Source organism: Phyllobates terribilis, unplaced genomic scaffold (genome assembly GCF_046119375.1).
Source record: "Phyllobates terribilis strain yellow unplaced genomic scaffold, ASM4611937v1 Scaffold_753__1_contigs__length_716433, whole genome shotgun sequence".
NCBI lineage: Eukaryota > Metazoa > Chordata > Amphibia > Anura > Dendrobatidae > Phyllobates > Phyllobates terribilis.
In genome coordinates, this window is record NW_027363513.1 from 648,755 (window position 1) to 661,792 (window position 13,038).

Below are 13,038 nucleotides of genomic sequence, written 5' to 3' on the forward strand. Positions count from 1 at the left end.
GGGACTTGTCTATATACTGTATGCTGTGTGTGGGGGACTTGTCTATATACCGTATGCTGTGTGTGGGGGACTTGTCTATATACTGTATGCTGTGTGTGGGACTTGTCTATATACCGTATGCTGTGTGTGGGGGACTTGTCTATATACTGTATGCTGTGTGTGGGGGACTTGTCTATATACTGTATGCTGTGTGTGGGGGACTTGTCTATATACTGTATGCTGTGTGGGGGTCTTGTCTATATACCGTTTGCTGTGTGTGGGGGACTTGTCTATATACTGTATGCTGTGTGTGGGGGACTTGTCTATATACCGTATGCTGTGTGGTTCGGACTTGTCTATATACCGTATGCTGTGTGGGGGGGACTTGTCTATATACCGTATGCTGTGTGTGGGGGACTTGTCTATATACCGTATGCTGTGTGGGGGACTTGTCTATATACTGTATGCTGTGTGTGGGGGACTTGTCTATATACAGTATGCTGTGTGTGGGGGACTTGTCTATATACTGTATGCTGTGTGTGGGGGACTTGTCTATATACCGTATGCTGTGTGTGGGGGACTTGTCTATATACCGTATGCTGTGTGTGGGGGACTTGTCTATATACTGTATGCTGTGTGGTGGGGGACTTGTCTATATACTGTATGCTGTGTGGTGGGGGACTTGTCTATATACCGTATGCTGTGTGTGGGGGACTTGTCTATATACCGTATGCTGTGTGGTGGGGGACTTGTCTATATACCGTATGCTGTGTGTAGGGGACTTGTCTATATACCGTATGCTGTGTGGGGGACTTGTCTATATACTGTATGCTGTGTGTGGGGGACTTGTCTATATACTGTATGCTGTGTGTAGGGTACTTGTCTATATACTGTATGCTGTGTGGTGGGGGACTTGTCTATATACTGTATGGTGTGTGTGGGGGACTTGTCTATATACCGTATGCTGTGTGTGGGGGACTTGTCTATATACTGTATGCTGTGTGTGGGGGACTTGTCTATATACCGTATACTGTGTGTGGGGGACTTGTCTATATACTGTATGCTGTGTAGGGGACTTGTCTATATACCGTATGCTGTGTAGGGGACTTGTCTATATACCGTATGCTGTGTGTAGGGGACTTGTCTATATACCGTATGCTGTGTGGGGGACTTGTCTATATACTGTATGCTGTGTGTGGGGGACTTGTCTATATACTGTATGCTGTGTGTGGGGGACTTGTCTATATACCGTATGCTGTGTGTGGGGGACTTGTCTATATACTGTATGCTGTGTGTGGGGGACTTGTCTATATACCGTATGCTGTGTGTGGGGGACTTGTCTATATACTGTATGCTGTGTGTGGGGGACTTGTCTATATACCGTATACTGTGTGTGGGGGACTTGTCTATATACTGTATGCTGTGTAGGGGACTTGTCTATATACCGTATGCTGTGTAGGGGACTTGTCTATATACCGTATGCTGTGTGTAGGGGACTTGTCTATATACCGTATGCTGTGTGGGGGACTTGTCTATATACTGTATGCTGTGTGTGGGGGACTTGTCTATACACTGTATGCTGTGTGTGGGGGACTTGTCTATATACCGTATGCTGTGTGTGGGGGACTTGTCTATATACTGTATGCTGTGTGTGGGGGACTTGTCTATATACCGTATGCTGTGTGTGGGGGACTTGTCTATATACCGTATGCTGTGTGTGGGGGACTTGTCTATATACTGTATGCTGTGTGTGGGGGACTTGTCTATATACTGTATGCTGTGTGTGGGGGACTTGTCTATATACCGTATGCTGTGTGGGGGACTTGTCTATATACCGTATGCTGTGTGGGGGGGGACTTGTCTATATACCGTATGCTGTGTGGGGGACTTCTCTATATACCGTATGCTGTGTGGGGGGGACTTGTCTATATACCGTATGCTGTGTGTGGGGGACTTGTCTATATACTGTATGCTGTGTGTGGGGGACTTGTCTATATACTGTATGCTGTGTGTGGGGGACTTGTCTATATACCGTATGCTGTGTGGGGGACTTGTCTATATACCGTATGCTGTGTGGGGGGGGACTTGTCTATATACCGTATGCTGTGTGGGGGACTTCTCTATATACCGTATGCTGTGTGGGGGGGACTTGTCTATATACCGTATGCTGTGTGGGGGGGACTTGTCTATATACCGTATGCTGTGTGTGGGGGACTTGTCTATATACCGTATGCTGTGTGTGGGGGACTTGTCTATATACTGTTTGCTGTGTGGGGGGGACTTGTCTATATACTGTATGCTGTGTGGGGGGGACTTGTCTATATACCGTATGCTGTGTGGGGGGGACTTGTCTATATACCGTATGCTGTGTGGGGTACTTGTCTATATACTGTATGCTGTGTGTGGGGGACTTGTCTATATACCGTATGCTGTGTGTGGGGGACTTGTCTATATACCGTATGCTGTGTGTGGGGGACTTGTCTATATACCGTATGCTGTGTGTGGGGGACTTGTCTATATACCGTATGCTGTGTGTGGGGGACTTGTCTATATACCGTATGCTGTGTGTGGGAGACTTGTCTATATACCGTATGCTGTGTGGGGGGGACTTGTCTATATACCGTATGCTGTGTGGGGGGGACTTGTCTATATACCGTATGCTGTGTGTGGGGGACTTGTCTATATACCGTATGCTGTGTGTGGGGGACTTGTCTATATACCGTATGCTGTGTGTGGGGGACTTGTCTATATACCGTATGCTGTGTGTGGGGGACTTGCCTATATACCGTATGCTGTGTGTGGGGGACTTGTCTATATACCGTATGCTGTGTGTGGGCTCCTTGTCTATATACGGTATGCTGTGTGTGGGGGCCTTGTCTATATACCGTATGCTGTGTGTGGGGGCCTTGTCTATATACCGTATGCTGTGTGTGGGGGACTTGTCTATATACCGTATGCTGTGTGTGGGGGCCTTGTCTATATACTGTATGCTGTGTGGGGGGGACTTGTCTATATACTGTATGCTGTGTGGGGGACTTGTCTATATACTGTATGCTGTGTGTGGGGGACTGGTCTATATACCGTATGCTGTGTGTGGGGGACTTGTCTATATACCGTATGCTGTGTGTGGGGGACTTGTCTATATACCGTATGCTGTGTGTGGGGGACTTGTCTATATACCGTATGCTGTGTGTGGGGGACTTGTCTATATACCGTATGCTGTGTGGGGGACTTGTCTATATACCGTATGCTGTGTATGGGGGACTTGTCTATATACCGTATGCTGTGTATGGGGGACTTGTCTATATACCGTATGCTGTGTGTGGGGGACTTGTCTATATACCGTATGCTGTGTGTGGGACTTGTCTATATACCGTATGCTGTGTGTGGGGGACTTGTCTATATACTGTATGCTGTGTGGGGGTCTTGTCTATATACCGTTTGCTGTGTGTGGGGGACTTGTCTATATACCGTATGCTGTGTGTGAGGGACTTGTCTATATACCGTATGCTGTGTGTGGGGGACTTGTCTATATACCGTATGCTGTGTGTGGGTGACTTCTCTATATACTGTATGCTATGTGGGGGGGACTTGTCTATATACCGTATGCTGTGTGTGGGGGGGACTTGTCTATATACCTTATGCTGTGTATGGGGGACTTGTCTATATACCGTATGCTGTGTGTGGGGGTCTTGTCTATATACTGTATGCTGTGTGTGGGGGACTTGTCTATATACCGTATGCTGTGTGTGGGGGACTTGTCTATATACCGTATGCTGTGTGTGGGGGACTTGTCTATATACTGTATGCTGTGTGTGGGTGACTTGTCTATATACTGTATGCTGTGTGTGGGGGACTTGTCTATATACCGTATGCTGTGTGTGGGGGACTTGTCTATATACCGTATGCTGTGTGTGGGGAACTTGTCTATATACCGTTTGCTGTGTGTGGGGGACTTGTCTATATACCGTATACTGTGTGTGGGGGACTTGTCTATATACTGTATGCTGTGTAGGGGACTTGTCTATATACTGTATGCTGTGTGGGGGGGACTTGTCTATATACTGTATGCTGTGTGGGGGGGACTTGTCTATATACCGTATGCTGTGTGTGGGGGGCTTGTCTATATACCGTATGCTGTGTGTGGGGGACTTGTCTATATACCGTATGCTGTGTGTGGGGGACTTGTCTATATACTGTATGCTGTGTGTGGGGTACTTGTCTATATACTGTATGCTGTGTGGGGGGGACTTGTCTATATACTGTATGCTGTGTGGGGGGGACTTGTCTATATACCGTATGCTGTGTGTGGGGGGCTTGTCTATATACCGTATGCTGTGTGTGGGGGACTTGTCTATATACCGTATGCTGTGTGTGGGGGACTTGTCTATATACTGTATGCTGTGTGTGGGGTACTTGTCTATATACTGTATGCTGTGTGTGGGGGACTTGTCTATATACTGTATGCTGTGTGTGGGGGACTTTTCTATATACTGTATGCTGTGTAGGGTACTTGTCTATATACTGTATGCTGTGTGTGGGGGACTTGTCTATATACTGTATGCTGTGTGTGGGGTACTTGTCTGTATACTGTATGCTGTGTGTGGGGGACTTGTCTATATACTGTATGCTGTGTGTGGGGGACTTGTCTATATACTGTATGCTGTGTGTGGGGGACTTGTCTATATGCCGTATACTGTGTGTGGGGGACTTGTCTATATACTGTATGCTGTGTGTGGGGGACTTGTCTATATATTGTATGCTGTGTGTGGGGGACTTGTCTATATACTGTATGCTGTGTGTGGGGGGGACTTGTCTATATGCCGTATACTGTGTGTGGGGGACTTGTCTATATACCGTATGCTGTGTGTAGGGGACTTGTCTATATACCGTATGCTGTGTAGGGGACTTGTCTATATACCGTATGCTGTGTGTGGGGGACTTGTCTTTATACCGTATGCTGTGTGTAAGGGACTTGTCTATATACTGTATGCTGTGTGTGGGGGACTTGTCTATATACTGTATGCTGTGTGTGGGGGACTTGTCTATATACCGTATGCTGTGTGTGGGGGACTTGTCTATATACCGTATGCTGTGTGTGGGGGACTTGTCTATATACCGTATGCTGTGTGTGGGGGACTTGTCTATATACCGTATGCTGTGTGTGTGTGGGACTTGTCTATATACCGTATACTGTGTGTGGGGGACTTGTCTATATACTGTATGCTGTGTAGAGGACTTGTCTATATACCGTATGCTGTGTGGGGGGGACTTGTCTATATACTGTATGCTGTGTAGGGGACTTGTCTATATACCGTATGCTGTGTGTGGGGGACTTGTCAATATACTGTATGCTGTGTGTGGGGGACTTGTCTATATACTGTATGCTGTGTGTGGGGGACTTGTCTATATACTGTATGCTGTGTGTGTGGGACTTGTCTATATACCGTATGCTGTGTGTGGGGGGGACTTGTCTATATACCGTATGCTGTGTGGGAGGGACTTGTCTATATACCGTATGCTGTGTGGGGTACTTGTCTATATACTGTATGCTGTGTGTGGGGGACTTGTCTATATACCGTATGCTGTGTGGGGGAGTTGTCTATATACCGTATGCTGTGTGTGGGGGACTTGTCTATATACCGTATGCTGTGTGTGGGGGACTTGTCTATATACTGTATGCTGTGTGTGCTGGACTTGTCTATATACCGTATGCTGTGTGTGGGGGACTTGTCTATATACTGTATGCTGTGTGTGGGGGACTTGTCTATATACTGTATGCTGTGTGTGGGGGACTTGTCTATATACCGTATGCTGTGTGTGGGGGTCTTGTCTATATACCGTATGCTGTGTGTGGGGGACTTGTCTATATACCGTATGCTGTGTATGGGGGACTTGTCTATATACCGTATGCTGTGTGTGGGGGACTTGTCTATATACCGTATGCTGTGTGTGGGGGACTTGTCTATATACCGTATGCTGTGTGTGCTGGACTTGTCTATATACCGTATGCTGTGTATGGGGGACTTGTTTATATACCGCATGCTGTGTGGGGGACTTGTCTATATACCGTATGCTGTGTGTGGGGGGGACATGTCTATATACCGTATGCTGTGAGAGGGACTTGTCTATATACCGTATGCTGTGTGGGGTACTTGTCTATATACCGTATGCTGTGTGTGGGGGACTTGTCTATATACTGTATTCTGTGTGTGGGGGACTTGTCTATATACCGTATGCTGTGTGTGGGGGACTTGTCTATATACCGTATGCTGTGTGTGGGGGACTTGTCTATATACCGTATGCTGTGTGTGCTGGACTTGTCTATATACCGTATGCTGTGTATGGGGGACTTGTTTATATACCGCATGCTGTGTGGGGGACTTGTCTATATACCGTATGCTGTGTGTGGGGGGGACTTGTCTATATACTGTATGCTGTGTGTAGGGGACTTGTCTATATACCGTATGCTGTGTGTGGGGGGGACTTGTCTATATACTGTATGCTGTGTGTGGGGGACTTGTCTATATACCGTATGCTGTGTTGGGGGGAGTTGTCTATATACTATATGCTGTGTGTGGGGTACTTGTCTATATACCGTATGCTGTGTGGGGGGGACTTGTCTATATACCGTATGCTGTGTGTGGGGGACTTGTCTATATACCGTATGCTGTGTGGGGTACTTGTCTATATACCGTATGCTGTGTATGGGGGACTTGTCTATATACTGTATGCTGTGTGGGGGACTTGTCTATATACTGTATGCTGTGTGTGGGGGACTTGTCTATATACCGTATGCTGTGTGTGGGGGACTTGTCTATATACTGTATGCTGTGTGTGGGGGACTTGTCTATATACCGTATGCTGTGTGGGGGGGACTTGTCTATATACCGTATGCTGTGTGTGGGGGACTTGTCTATATACTGTATGCTGTGTGTGGGGGACTTGTCTATATACCGTATGCTGTGTGTGGGGGCTTGTCTATATACTGTATGTTGTGTGTGGGGGACTTGTCTATATACTGTATGCTGTGTGTGGGGGACTTGTCTATATACTGTATGCTGTGTGTGGGGGCTTGTCTATATACTGTATGTTGTGTGTGGGGGACTTGTCTATATACTGTATGCTGTGTGTGGGGGACTTGTCTATATACCGTATGCTGTGTGGGGGGGACTTGTCTATATACTGTATGTTGTGTGGGGGGGACTTGTCTATATACCGTATGCTGTGTGTGGGGGACTTGTCTATATACCGTATGTTGTGTGTGGGGGACTTGTCTATATACCGTATGCTGTGTGGGGGGGACTTGTCTATATACTGTATGTTGTGTGGGGGGGACTTGTCTATATACCGTATGCTGTGTGTGGGGGCTTGTCTATATACTGTATGTTGTGTGTGGGGGACTTGTCTATATACTGTATGTTGTGTGTGGGGGACTTGTCTATATACTGTATGCTGTGTGTGGGGGCTTGTCTATATACTGTATGTTGTGTGTGGGGGACTTGTCTATATACTGTATGCTGTGTGTGGGGGACTTGTCTATATACCGTATGCTGTGTGGGGGGGACTTGTCTATATACTGTATGTTGTGTGGGGGGGACTTGTCTATATACCGTATGCTGTGTGTGGGGGACTTGTCTATATACCGTATGTTGTGTGTGGGGGACTTGTCTATATACTGTATGCTGTGTGTGGGGGTCTTGTCTATATACTGTATGCTGTGTGTGTGTGTGTGGGGGACTTGTCTGTATACCGTATGCTGTGTGTGGGACTTGTCTATATACCGTATGCTGTGTGTGGGGGTCTTGTCTATATACCGTATGCTGTGTGGTGGGTGAGGGGGTGCTGGACTTGGTTCTCTTTGCTATATGTGGGGGAGGGAGCCCTGGATAAATATGCTATACATGGAGGAGGGGATCTTGGCTATATACTTTGTGTAGGGGAGCGGGGACCTGGCTATATACTTTGTGTGGGGGAGCGGGGACCTTGGCTATATACTTTGTGTGGGGGAGCGGGGACCTGGCTATATACTTTGTGTGGGGGAGCGGGGACCTGGCTATATACTTTGTGTGGGGGAGCGGAGACCTGGATAAATATGCTATACATGGAGGAGGGGACCTTGGCTATATACTTTGTGTGGGGGAGCGGGGACCTTGTCTATATACTTTGTGTAGGGGAGCGGGGACCTTGTCTATATACTTTGTGTAGGGGAGCGGGGACCTGGCTATATACTTTGTGTAGGGGAGCGGGGACCTGGCTATATACTTTGTGTAGGGGAGCGGGGACCTTGTCTATATACTTTGTGTAGGGGAGCGGGGACCTTGTCTATATACTTTGTGTAGGGGAGCGGGGACCTTGGCTATATACTTTGTGTAGGGGAGCGGGGACCTTGTCTATATACTTTGTGTAGGGGAGCGGGGACCTTGTCTATATACTGTGTGTGGGGGAGCGGGGACCTGGCTATATACTTTGTGTGGGGGAGCGGGGACCTGGCTATATACTTTGTGTGGGGGAGCGGGGACCTTGCTATATACTGTGTGTGGGGGAGCGGGGACCTGGCTATATACTTTGTGTAGGGGAGCGGGGACCTGGCTATATACTGTGTGTGGGGGAGCGGGGACCTGGCTATATACTGTGTGTGGGGGAGCGGGGATCTTGGCTATATACTGTGTGTGGGGGAGCGGGGACCTGGCTATATACTTTGTGTGGGGGAGCGGGGGCCTGGCTATATACTGTGTGTGGGGGAGCGGGGACCTGGCTATATACTTTGTGTTGGGGAGCGGGGACCTTGGCTATATACTTTGTGTGGGGGAGCGGGGACCTGGCTATATACTGTGTGTAGGGGAGCGGGGACCTTGGCTATATACTGTGTGTGGGGGAGCGGGGACCTGGCTATATACTTTGTGTGGGGGAGCGGGGACCTGGCTATATACTTTGTGTGGGGGAGCGGGGACCTTGGCTATATACTGTGTGTGGGGGAGCGGGGACCTGGCTATATACTTTGTGTGGGGGAGCGGGGACCTGGCTATATACTTTGTGTGGGGGAGCGGGGATCTTGGCTATATACTTTGTGTGGGGGAGCGGGGACCTGGCTATATACTGTGTGTGGAGGAGCGGGGACCTTGGCTATATACTTTGTGTGGGGGAGCGGGGACCTGGCTATATACTTTGTGTGGGGGAGCGGGGATCTTGGCTATATACTGTGTGTGGGGGAGCGGGGACCTGGCTATATACTGTGTGTGGGGGAGCGGGGACCTTGGCTATATACTGTGTGTGGGGGAGCGGGGACCTGGCTATATACTTTGTGTGGGGGAGCGGGGACCTGGCTATATACTTTGTGTGGGGGAGCGGGGACCTTGTCTATATACTTTGTGTGGGGGAGCGGGGACCTGGCTATATACTGTGTGTGGGGGAGCGGGGATCTTGGCTATATACTTTGTGTGGGGGAGCGGGGACCTGGCTATATACTTTGTGTGGGGGAGCGGGGATCTTGGCTATATACTGTGTGTGGGGGAGCGGGGAGCTTGGCTATATACTTTGTGTGGGGGAGCGGGGACCTGGCTATATACTGTGTGTGGGGGAACGGGGACCTGGCTATATACTGTGTGTAGGGGAGCGGGGACCTGGCTATATACTTTGTGTGGGGGAGCGGGGATCTTGGCTATATACTGTGTGTGGGGGAGCGGGGACCTGGCTATATGTGGTAGGTGTGGGGCAGTTGATGTTACGGGGGCAGCTTTATTGTGAATGTATATGTAGTGGGTACAATGTGGAGGACTCTTTATAGATCACAGACATCATATGTGCTGATCAGGAGCCTTTCTGTGAATGCTATGTGTCAGGTCAGAGCTGCACTATTGCTAGATGATCTTGTGGGTGAACGTCTCATTCAGACGTCTGTTTTTTTACATCCATGTTATTGACAGACATAATACGCACCTTTATCATCTATGGGGCAGCTCACATATCCATATATATATATTTTTTTATTTGCATATAGTAACAAACATTGATACAATTCAGATCGATCCCTTTGATGAAAATCAGTTTTGTTTTTTTTGCTTTTTTTTTAATGTACCAGAAAACTACAGATGTCTGAATGAGGCCTGAAGATCTGTTCAAATGTGGCAGATTGTTCCTGGAGGATTTCCATAGAAAATCAGAGCAAATTAGCAAAAATCCACAAGAAAATCCACAACAGCAAATTTGCACTCCATGATTTTGGTGCAGATCTTTCTGGTAATTCACTGTGGAAAACAGCAGCGTGTAAAATAAAAAGAAATAAACTTGCTGGGAGTTGTAGTCCCTCACCACATACTGCAGTGTTATCATGACGCAGTGATGGTTTAGTTACATGACCGGTGCCTGCGCTGTCACTTGCTGGGAGTTGTAGTCCCTCACCACATACTGCAGTGCTATTATGACGCAGTGATGGTTTAGTTACATGATCGGTGCCTGTGCTGTCACTTGCTGGGAGTTGTATTCCCTCACCACATACTGCAATTCTATTATGGCGCATTGATGGTTTAGTTACATGATCGGTGCCTGCGCTGTCACTTGCTGGTAGTTGTAGTCCCTCAGCACATACTGCAGTGCTATTATGATGCAGTGATGGTTTAGTTACATGATCGGTGCCTGTGCTGTCACTTGCTGGGAGTTGTAGTCCCTCACCACATACTGCAGTGCTATTATGACGCAGTGATGGTTTAGTTACATGACCGGTGCCTGCGCTGTCACTTGCTGGGAATTGTAGTCCCTCAGCACATACTGCAATGCTATTATGGCGCATTGATGGTTTAGTTACATGATCGGTGCCTGCGCTGTCACTTGCTGGTAGTTGTAGTCCCTCAGCACATACTGCAGTGCTATTATGATGCAGTGATGGTTTAGTTACATGATCGGAGCCTGCGCTGTGACTTGCTGGGAGTTGTAGTCCCTCACCACATACTGCAGTGCTATTATGACGCAGTGATGGTTTAGTTACATGATCGGTGCCTGCGCTGTCACTTGCTGGGAATTGTAGTCCCTCAGCACATACTGCAATGCTATTATGGCGCATTGATGGTTTAGTTACATGATCGGTGCCTGCGCTGTCACTTGCTGGTAGTTGTAGTCCCTCAGCACATACTGCAGTGCTATTATGATGCAGTGATGGTTTAGTTACATGATCGGAGCCTGCGCTGTCACTTGCTGGGAGTTGTAGTCCCTCACCACATACTGCAGTGCTATTATGATGCAGTGATGGTTTAGTTACATGATCGGTGCCTGCGCTGTCACTTGCTGGGAGTTGTAGTCCCTCACCACATACTGCAGTGCTATTATGACGCAGTGATGGTTTAGTTACATGATCGGTGCCTGCGCTGTCACTTGCTGGGAGTTGTAGTCCCTCACCACACACTGCAATGCTATTATGATGCAGTGATGATTTAGTTACATGATCGGTGCCTGTGCTGTCACTTGCTGGAAGTTGTAGTCCCTCACCACATACTGCAGTGCTATTATGACGCAGTGATGGTTTAGTTACATGACCGGTACCTGCGCTGTCACTTGCTGGGAGTTGTAGTCCCTCACCACATTCTGCAGTGCTATTATGATGCAGTGATGGTTTAGTTACATGATCGGTGCCTGCGCTGTCACTTGCTGAGAGTTGTAGTCCCTCACCACATACTGCAGTGCTATTATGATGCAGTGATGGTTTAGTTACATGATCGGTGCCTGTGCTGTCACTTGCTGGGAGTTGTAGTCCCTCACCACATACTGCAGTGCTATTATGACGCAGTGATGGTTTAGTTACATGATCGGTGCCTGCGCTGTCACTTGCTGGGAGTAGTAGTCCCTCACCACATACCGCTGTGCTATTATGACTCAGTGATGGTGAATTGTGTATCTAATCCTATCCTGTGTGATACTGTCTGCTGAGCCGTGTATCTAATCCCGCCCTGTGCGATACTGTCTGCTGAGCTGTATCTCTAATCCTCTTCTGTGTGATACTATCTGCTGAGCCGTGTATCTAATCCCGCCCTGTGCGATACTGTCTGCTGAGCTGTATCTCTAATCCTCTCCTGTGTGATACTGTCTGCTGAGCTGTGTATCCAATCCTGTCCTGTGCGATACTGTCTGCTGAGCTGTGCATCTAATCCTATCCTGTGTGATACTGTCTGCTGAGCAGTGTATCTAATCATCTCCTGTGTGATACTGTCTACTGAGCTGTGTATCTAATCCTCTCCTGTGTGATACTGTCTGCTGAGCTGTGTATCTAATCCTACCCTGTGTGATACTGTCTGCTGAGCTGTATCTCTAATCCTACCCTGTGTGATACTGTCTGCTGAGCCGTGTATCTAATCCTCTCCTGTGTGATACTGTCTGCTGAGCAGTGTATCTAATCCTATCCTGTGTGATACTATCTGCTGAGCCATGTATCTAATCCTCTCCTGTGTGATACTGTCTGCTGAGCTGTGTATCTAATACTCTCCTGTGTGATACTGTCTGCTGAGCAGTGTATCTAATCTTATCCTGTGTGATACTGTCTGCTGAGCTGTGTATCTAATCCCCTCCTGTATGATACTGTCTGCTGAGCTGTGTATCTAATCCCCTCCTGTGTGATGCTGTCTGCTGAGCCGTGTATCTAATCCTACCCTGTGTGATACTGTCTGCTGAGCTGTATCTCTAATACTACCCTGTGTGATACTGTCTGCTGAGCCGTGTATCTAATCCTCTCCTGTGCGATACTGTCTACTGAGCTGTGTATCTAATCCTCTCCTGTGTGATACTGTCTGCTGAGCTGTATCTCTAATCCTACCCTGTGTGATACTGTCTGCTGAGCCGTGTATCTAATCCTCTCCTGTGTGATACCGTCTGCTGAGCAGTGTATCTAATCCTCTCCTGTGGGATACTGTCTGCTGAGGTGTGTATCTAATCCTCTCCTGTGTAATACTGTCTGCTGAGCCGTGTATCTAATCCTCTCCGGTGTAATACTGTGAGTTGAGCTGTGTATCTAATCCTCTCCTGTGTGATACTGTGTGCTGAGCTGTGTATCTAATCCTCTCCTGTGTAATACTG